The following is a 10,009-nucleotide window of genomic DNA, read 5'->3' on the forward strand; positions in this document are numbered from 1 at the left end:
GGTGTGTGGGTTGGGGGGGTAGTGTAAGAAAGAGGGACACATAATGTCACATTCACACCGAGGTCTTTGGTTTCCCATCCATCTACATCCATCCATTCCTACATCAATCCACTTAACAAATACTCATTGCCAGGGCACTACACTAAACTCAAACAGTACCAACCCTGATGTCATTAAGGCATTGACCTAGTGTTGCTCTCTTGAACCCTTCAACCTTCTCATTTTGGGGAGTGATAACTGACTACTTTGAGACATGGTGAAAGCTGTGGATATTCTCGCCAGAAAAAGTGCCATACACACAACATTTTAGATACAGTTTGGGGGGGGGGGGGGTTGGACCAAATTTAACAAAATGGCCTTTCAATAAAAGCATTCCACAGAATGAGACAGCTAAATAGCATTTTGTGTTCACGTTTTTGTATAACTTTCATATAAATGTATTCACAAGGCAAAAACAATCTTTTGTTGGATTTCACATCCTGCTTTTCAAATCAGGAATATGGTCACCTTATAGAAGCTGCGCAGAAATATATTCTAAGAACATTCCTCTACTGCCATCTTGTGGATTTTTGTTGGAAAAAAAATAGTAAAAAGCTGCAAGGGGTTTTTTCTTCTCACCCCTCACCTATGTTCATCAACTGTTAACATTTTGCTACACTCAATCCATCCAGCTACACACTCACATACCCACATTTCCTTTTTCAAATCATAGAAAGATAGCCTACTTTTATCATGAAACTTCACCATGAAATATTTGTTCCCATTTCCCAAGAATAGGATCCCCTTATTTAACTACATTAGCACACTCTACAAAAAAAAAAAAAAAAAAAAAAAAAATCACCATAAATTCAATATCCAACATCAAGTCTATACTACAATTTCTACTTTTGTCCCCAAAATGTCCTTTGTGGCTTCTGTTTTTCCAATCCAGGATCCACTCAAGACTCAGAGCATTTGGCTTGTATTTCTTTAGTGTACTGAAATCCTGAACAATCCCCATGACTCCTTCTGTCCTTCATGATATCAAATCCTTTGAAGAGTCCACATCAGTTGTCCTTCATAACTCCCCACATTATAGAACTGCCTGTGTCCTCATGATAAAATTCAGGTAAAATATTTCTAGCAAGAACATCACATTGTTCTTGTCACATAAGTGTCACATAAATGACATTCTCTACCTCCCACTGGATCATACTGGAGGTACTCCGTCAAACCACTACTGGCATTGCCAGGCTTGATCACTTGGTTAAGGTGGTAACCACTGAACTTTCCCATTATAAGAGCACATTTTCCCCTTTATTAAAAGTAATCTGTGGAGTAACGATATGAGACTTGTTCCCAAGAACATTTTGCATCAGCTGATGATCCTTACCTAAACCAATTATTCCTTTGAGGATTACAAAACAGCAATTTTCTAATTAAACCATTCCTTTTACATTTCATAGCTGGCATTCTTCTGTAAACATAAAAACAAAAACAGAGCTTTCCTCTTTTATTCTCTTCTCCTTTAATTTTAAATATCACCATGGATTCATGGATTTTACATAACTCAATGTATTACACACTATGACCACCATTATTTTTAAAGCTTATTTATTTAAGTAATCTCTACCCCCAACGTGGGGCTCAAACACGTGATCCCAAGATCAAGAGTCACATGCTCTACCAACTGAGCCAGTCAGGAACCCTTACCATGATTATTTTCTTAAATTGTCTTCATTTTTTTCTTCAAATTTTCATGTAAATTCTAGTTAGTTAACATATAGTGTAATATTGATTTCTAGAGTAGAATTCAGTGGCTCATCACTTACATATAATACCCAGTGTTCATCACAAGTACTCTCCTTAATCCCAATCACCTGTCTAGTCCATCCCTCACCCACCTCCCTCCATAAACCCTCAGTTTGTTTTCTATGTTTAAGAGTCTCTTATGGTTTGTTTCCCTCTCTCTTTCTTTCCCCCCTTCCTATATGTTCATCTTTTTGTTTTTAAATTTCACATATGAGTGAAATCATATGGTATTTGTCTTTATCTGGTTGACTTACTTCACTTAGCATGATACACTCTGGCTCTATCCACATTGTTGCAAATGGCAAGGTTTCATTCTTTTTGATGGCTGAGTAATATTTCTCTCTCTCTCTCTCTCTCTCTCTCTCTCTCCCCGTGTGTGTGTACACGCAACATCTTTTTTTATCATTCCTCAGTCGATGGACATTTGGGCTCTCTCCATAGTTTGGCTATTGTTGATAATGCTGCTATAAATATCAGGGTACATGTGCCCCTTCGAATCTGTATTTGTGTATTTTTTGTGTAAATACATAGTACTGCAATTGCTGAATTTGTATTTTAACTATTTGAGGAACCTCCATACTGTCTTCCAGAGTGCCTGCACTAGTTTGCATTCCCACCAACAGTGTAAGAGGGTTTCCTGTCTCTGCATCTTTGCCAACACCTGCTGATTCTTGTATTGTTAATTTTAGCTATCCTGACAGATTTTCATTTGTATTTCTCTGATCATGAGTGATGTTGAGCATCTTTTCATGTGTCTGTTGGCCATCTGGGTGTCTTCTTTGGAAAAGTTTCTATTCATGTCTTCTGTCCATTTCTTCACTGGATTACTTGGTTTTTGGGTGTTGAGTTTGATAAGTTCTTTATAAATTTTGGATACTAACCCTTTATCAGATATATAATTTGCAAATATTTCCCCCCATTTTGTAGGGTGCCTTTTAGTATTGTGGATTGTTTCTTTTGCTGTGCAGAAGCTTTTTATCTTGATGAAGTTCCAATAGTTCATTTTTGCTTTTGTTTCCTCATCATTACTATTTTTGGTGTTCAAATTATTCCAGGCTTAGCCAGTGGGTGGAATTCTTCAGTTTGGCTTCTGTGTCCTTATGACATGTTCCCATCATTCTCTGATCTTTTTCTTAATTTCTGGTCCAGCAAGCTACTCAGACTCATCTTGTGCTTTCCTTGAAATCAGCTATTTCTTCAAGGAAACTTAATTCATCTTAGTGGGAAATGATGTACAGAAACAAAGATCTGATTGCTAGCTGTGTTCACTGTTACTGGAGAGTTTTTGTTCTTATATCTTTTTGATCAATGTACAGAGATAAGGGGAAATACATGCATACACATACACACACATTTTAATCGTGAGTTCAGAAGACTTCTGTGATAGACTAGCCTTCTAGCAGACCAATATTCTAACAAGAAAAACTACAAAAGTCCGGTTTAAAAAAATATCTTTTATGAAGGAATCAGGGGACTACTGAGACAGCCAAGATTTGAGAGATCAGATCCAAAAAGAAGAGAAGCTCATTAAGGTAATCCTTACTTTCTGCACACTATTTTTCCCTCAGGATCATTTTGGCATAGAGCACGAGACAAAGAAGCCAGCAGATCAGCTTTAGGTTGCCTTAAGGGGCTCAGAAAACTATAAAAGTCAAGTTTGGAGTTGCCAAGTTAGCTGACTATTGAGGGACCAAGATCCTAGAGAGATAGGAGGACACAAAATAGAACCTAACATGTGGAACCAGTTTTCTTCTAAAGTTATTTACAGTTTAAGTTGTGCAGAGAATGAGGACAAGAAGTCAGGCAGAAAGCATCAGCAAAGCAGAGCAAGTTTGTGACAGGCTCACAGTGCTGGAGAGAGAAAAAGAGGTTATAATATGCCAAGTAGAAGGAGCCCTAGCAAACAACCCTGATTCTTATTTGAAACTCCCAGAGGGCTACCCCTAGAAATAGGGGTGAACCAGAAGCAAACCTGGACATATAAAGATGGCAAACTAGCCTTGAGTCAGAAAAGTCTGTAGTTGAAATAAAGTGATCTGAATCTCTGCTATCTGCCAGAGGAGAGGAGTAATCCTCTCTGGAGGAAGATAACATGATCTGAAGCCTTTATAATTTTTCATACATAATGTTGGGCATTCAATCAAAATTTATTGACATACAAATAAACAAGACAAAGAGCAATAGAGAGAAGATAGAAACAGAAACATAGGTGATACTGGAGTTATCAGACACAGACTCTGAAATAATTGTGATAAATAGGTTCAACAAAATAGATAGCAAAAGAGAAATTTTCATTAGAGAACTGGAAACTATAAGAAAAAGCCAAATGGAAATTCTGCAACAGAAAATAAAATAACTAAAACTAAGACTTTAACACATGGATTTAACAGCAGATTGGGCAAAGTTGAAAACATGATTAGTGCATTAAAAGATAGGTCAATAGATAATATCTAAAAAGAAGAATGGGGAGCAAAAAGGATGGAAATTAGACATATGAGAAACATAAGAGATAAGGTAGAGAGTGTACTTGGGAGACTCAGAAAAGTGAGAGAATAGATCAGAAGCAGCCCTTGAAGAAGCAAATTAAATTCCTTGAGAAACACAATTCAATAAAACTGACACAAGACGAAAAGAGTCCTATATGTGTGTAAGAAATGATCTTGTTATTAAAAACCTTCCTCCTGAAAAAAAAACCTTGCAACTAAGTTAAACCTCAGACCTAAATGGCTTTACTAGTAAATTCTTTCAAACACTTACAGAAGAAATAACATTGATCTTATACAAACACTTTCAGAGATCAGAAAAAAGGTGATATTTGCCATCATATTTTATGAAGCCAGCATGATCAAAACTTGAAAAAAATTGCAAGGAATGAAAATCACATAATAATAATAAAGGGAGCAGGAAGGAACTTTGGAAGGTGATGGATATGTCTATGGTCTTGATGGTTTTTACTTATCTCCAAACTCATCAAGTTATTAAATAGGTACAATATATTGTACCTATACTCATCAATATATTATATAGGTACAGCTTTTAACATGGAAGCTATAACTTAATAAGTGGTATAAAAATGAAAATTAAAAACATTGATTTATATGTGTAAATCTAATCCAGTGATATTTAACAATGATAATATATCTCAATGAAATGGGGTTTGTGGGAAAATCAATTTGTGTAATTTAGCATATAGGAAAAAGCTAGAAAATTACAGATGCAGAAAAGGCATGTAATAAACTCTACTCCCACTTGATGTTAAAAAAAACTCATAGCAAAAAAAAACTTGTAGCAAACTTGGAAGAAAAGGCAATTTTCTTTTAAGATTTTATTCGTTTATTTGAGATAGAGAGTATGAGTGGGGGGGGATGGGCAGAGGGAGAGGGAGAAGCAGACTCCTGGCTGAGCAGGGAACCTGATGCAGGGCTCAATCCCAGGACCCTGGGATCATGACCTGAGCCAAAGGCAGACACTTAACCAACTGAGCCATGCAGGTGGGAGAGGCAACTTTACTAGTCTGAATAAATAATAGCTACCAAAAAAAATCATTTATTTTTTTTAAATCATTATTTTTTAATTTCCCCTGAGATTAGGAATAAGACAAGGATATCTGCTAGCAACAGTTCTATTTAATACTGTCCTGAAGATCCTAGATAGTGTAATTAAGCAAGGAAAACATATAAAAGGTAAAAGAAGGGATCCCTGGGTGGCGCAGCGGTTTGGTGCCTGCCTTTGGCCCAGGGCGCGATCCTGGAGACCCAGGATCGAATCCCGCATCGGGCTCCCGGTGCATGGAGCCTGCTTCTCACTCTGCCTGTGTCTCTGCCTCTCTCTCTCTCTCTCTCTGTGACTATCATAAATAAATAAAAATTGAAAAAAAAATATTAAAAAAAAAAAAAAAAAAAAAAAAAAAAAAAAAGGTAAAAGAAATAGAAACGAAGAAATAAAAGCTATCATTTAACACAAGGCATGATTATATATATAAGAAATCCAAAAGAATCTGCAAGCAATGTGAACTAATAAGTGTATTTAACAATGTTGATATAAAGTTAAAATGTAAAAATCAATTTAATTTTATAGATCAGGACAAGTAGAAAAAAATTTTAATTTACAATAGTACAGAAAAGCTATCAAATACCTAAATACCTAAGAATAAATTTAACAAAGATCTGTAAGATCTTTACACTGAAAACTAGAAAATATTATTGAGAGAAATTTAAGAAAACCTAAATAAATGTAGGGATATATCATGTTCATAGGTTAAAGTCTCAGTGTTGTTAATACTAGGGGTTTTTTGACAGGAAGTAGGATTTATTGGTGAGCATGAATAGGGAGGGGACAGTGCCATAGTTCTCATGAGTGCAGACCCCATCATTTGTCCAAAGGGCTACAATTTGACCCCATAGCCATTTTGGATAAGCCACTTTTCAGCCACCCATGTCTTCAAATTCATCCACATTAAACTTAGTAGAGCCCCACTTCTTGGAAGTCTGGATCTTCTGGTGGCCAGGGAACTTGAACTTGGCCCTGCATAGGGCCTCAATCACATGCTCCTTGTCTTCAGTTTGGTACAGGTGGACATGATGACTTGGCCAATGTAGACCCTGGCCACCATGCCCTGGGCTTTCCAAAGGTACCCTGCATACCTGTATGGAGCCTAGATTGGAGATAGTATGAGGTCAGACATCAATGTCCACCGGAAAGGGCTGTCTCTAAGGTTTCTTAGGCCAACCCACACATTACCAAGGAGGATACTGTTTGCAGCCATTGCACACTGGGCCCCCGGGGAACACTGTTAATATGTCAATTCTTCCTTGATTTATGCAGTCAATGAAATCCAAATAAAACTGCAGCACCTTTGTTAGGAAAACTGACAAGCTGATACTGAAATTTATATGGAAATGCAAAAGGTCAAGAATAGCCAAAACAACCTTAAAGAATAAAGCTGAAGGAATTACACAACCAGATATCAAGTCCCACAGTGTGGTCTTGACAGTGTGCTATTGGGGACAGCATAGATAAATAGATCAATGAAACAAAATTAAAAGTATAGGAATAAACCACAATTATATAATCACCTGATTTTTATATCTTTAGGATATATCCTACTGAGATTGTTTAGAGTCAAAATTTACTTGAATTCTTTCTTCTGTGATTTAGTTACCAATCTGATAGACAGTTGGGATCATTTGTTTTTGTATGTATTCAACTTAATTTGCTTTTCTTAATTCTCTTTTGGATATGTCAAATATTTACATGGTTCAAAAGCTAAAACTATATGAAAAGAGTAGAAATTATTATTTTTTAAGACTTTATTTACAGAGAGAGAGCATGAGTGAGAAGGGCAGAGGGAAAGGGAGAGAGAGAATTTCACGCAGACTCCATGCTGAGAGCAGAGCCTGACATGGAACTTGATCCCAGGACCCCAAGATCATGACCTGAGCTGAAATCAAGAGTTGGACACTTAACTGACTGATCCACCTAGGTACCCCAAAAGAGTAGAAATTAAACAACACACTGCTTCATAACCATAAAGTCAAAGAAGAAATCACAAAGAAAATTGTAAAATACTTTGAGATGAATGAAAATGTAAACACAACATAGCAAACTTATAAGGTACAAATTCAGATGAAAATTTATGGCTCTGAAGACCTATATTAAAAGAAAAAAATCTCAAATCAATATCCTGATCTTCCACCTTAAGAAACAAGAAAAGGAAGAGCAAACTAAACCTAAAGCAAGTAGAAGAGAGCAGAAATGATCAGAGCAGAAATGAATAAAATAGAAAGTTGAAAAATAGAGATCAATGACACCAAAGTTTGGTTCTTTGAACAGGTCAATAGAATTAACAAATTTTTAACTATATCAATACCAAGCAAAAGAGAGAGAAGATTCAAATTATTAAAATCAGAAATGAAAGAGGAAACATTACTATCAACCTTACAAAAATAAAAAAGGGGGACCCCTGGGTGGCTCAGTGGTTGAGCATCTGCCTTCAGCTCAGGGCATGATCCCAGGGTCCTGGGATCGAGTCTCACATTGTGCTTCCTGCATGGGGCCTGCATCTCCCTCTGCCTGTGTCTCTGCCTCTCTCTCTCCGTGTCTCTCATGAATAAATAAATAAAATCTTTAAAAAAACAAAAACAAAAAAGGATACAGAGGTAAAAAGAATACTATGAACAATTATATGCCAATAACTTAGACAACTTAGGGGAAAGGGATAAATTCCTAGAAGGGTAAAAATTACTGAAACTCAATAATACAAAGAAATAAAAAAAATCCAAATAGACTTTTAAAAAGCAGAAATTCAATTAGTAATTTAAAAACTATCCCCAAACAGAAGCCCAAGTCCCACAATCCCTTTCAGATTATTATCTGAAGAAAAGGAAACACTTCGCAACTCATTATATGAGGCGATTATAACTCTGATGTCAAAACCAGACATAGCCCTTTCATTAAGATGGTGCCAAAGTTTGCAAAGAAGGAAGCCCTTGCCCCTCCCAAAGATGAAGCCAAAGCAAATACCTTGAAGGCCAAGAAAGCAGTGCTGAAAGGTGTCCACAGTCACAGAATAAAGATCTGAATGTCACCTACCTTCCAATGGCTCCAGACACTGCATCTCTGAAGGCAGCCCAAATGTCCTCAATAGAGAAACCCCAGGAGAAACAAGCTTGACCATTATGCCATTATCAAGTTCCCCCTGACTACTGAGTCAGCCACGAAGAAGATAGAAGATGACAACACATTTGTGTTCATTGCAGATGTCAAGGCCAACAAGCACCGTATCAAATAGACTGTGAAGAAGCTCTATGACATAGATATATCATAGTCAACACTCTGATCAGGCCTGATTGAGAGAAAAAGGTATATGTTTGAATGGCTCCTGACTATGATGCTCTGGATGTTGCCAACAAAATTGGGATCATTTAAACTGAGTCCAGCTGGCTAAATCTAAATTTTTCCACAATAAAGAAAAAGATATGGGGGTGCCTAGGTGGCTCAGACAGTTAGGCATCTGACTTTAGCTCAGGACATGATCTCAGGGTTGTGAGAGCAAGCCCCATGTCAGGCTTTGCACTCGGTGGGGAGTCTACTTGTTCCCATCTCTCTCTTTCTCTCTCTCTCTCTCTCTCTCTCTCTCTCTATGCTCCTCCCCCAACTCATGCTCTCTCTCAAATAAATAAATAAAATCCTTTAAAAAAGACATAGACATCACAATAAAAAAAAGCTATAGACCAATACCCATTATGAATATAGGCACAAACATCAACAGTATCTCTATGCACCACAATAAAAAAATCAGAAAATGAAATTAAGAAAACAATTTCATTTACGAAAGCATCAAAAAATAAAATGCTAAGGAACTTTATTCCTAACCAAGGAGGTACAGGACTTGTTCACTAAAAACTGGAATGAAAACATCGGTTAAAAAAAAAGAAAGAAAAAAGACAACATTGGTGAGAGATATTAAAGACCTAAGCAAATGAGAAGACATGATTGGGGTTAGAAGACTTAATATTGGTACTCCCCAAAACAATCTTCAGATTCAGTGAAATCCTCACCCAAAATCCAGCTGCCATTTTTGAAAAAAGTTAATAAGCAGACATTATAACTCAAATGGAAATACAAGAGGTCTGGGAAAGCCAAAGCAATCTGAAAAAGAGAACAATATTGGAAGAATCACACTTCCTAACCAAAACTCACTACAAAGCAAGAGTAATCAAGACAGTGTGGTATAGACATAAGGATAGAAATAAAGATTAATGTAATAGAATTGAGAGTCTAGAAATAAAGCCTTACATTTACAGTTAATTGATTTTCAATAAGAGTTATAAGACAATCAGATTGAAAAAGAATAATATTTTCAACAAATGGTGCTGGGACAACTGCATACCCATAAGCAAAACAATGAATTTGAACCCCTGCCTCATACCATATAGAATAATAAAGTAAAAATGGGTCATATATCTAAATATAAGGTGTAAAAGTATAAAAACATTAGAAGAAAACTTACAAGTACATTTCTTGACATTGGGTTAGGTGATACATTCTTAAATATGACACCAAAGCTACAAGCAACCAAATAAAAATCAACAAATTGACTTCATCAAAATGAAAAACTTTTATGCCTCAAAGGATACTATCAAGATAGTGAAAAGACTGAGGTGCCTGGGTGGCTCACTTGGTTAAGCATCTGACTTTGAATCAGATCATGATATCA

General features: G+C 36.4%; 1 pseudogene; it reads right to left on the bottom strand.

Annotated features, from left to right (window-relative positions):
* Positions 1 to 6,492: 6,492 nt before the first annotated feature.
* Positions 6,493 to 6,615, bottom strand: LOC140628936 (small nucleolar RNA SNORA70; annotated as a pseudogene).
* Positions 6,616 to 10,009: the final 3,394 nt, after the last annotated feature.

The sequence above is a fragment of the Canis lupus genome, chromosome X (genome assembly GCF_048164855.1).
Source record: "Canis lupus baileyi chromosome X, mCanLup2.hap1, whole genome shotgun sequence".
NCBI classification, from domain to species: Eukaryota; Metazoa; Chordata; class Mammalia; order Carnivora; family Canidae; genus Canis; species Canis lupus.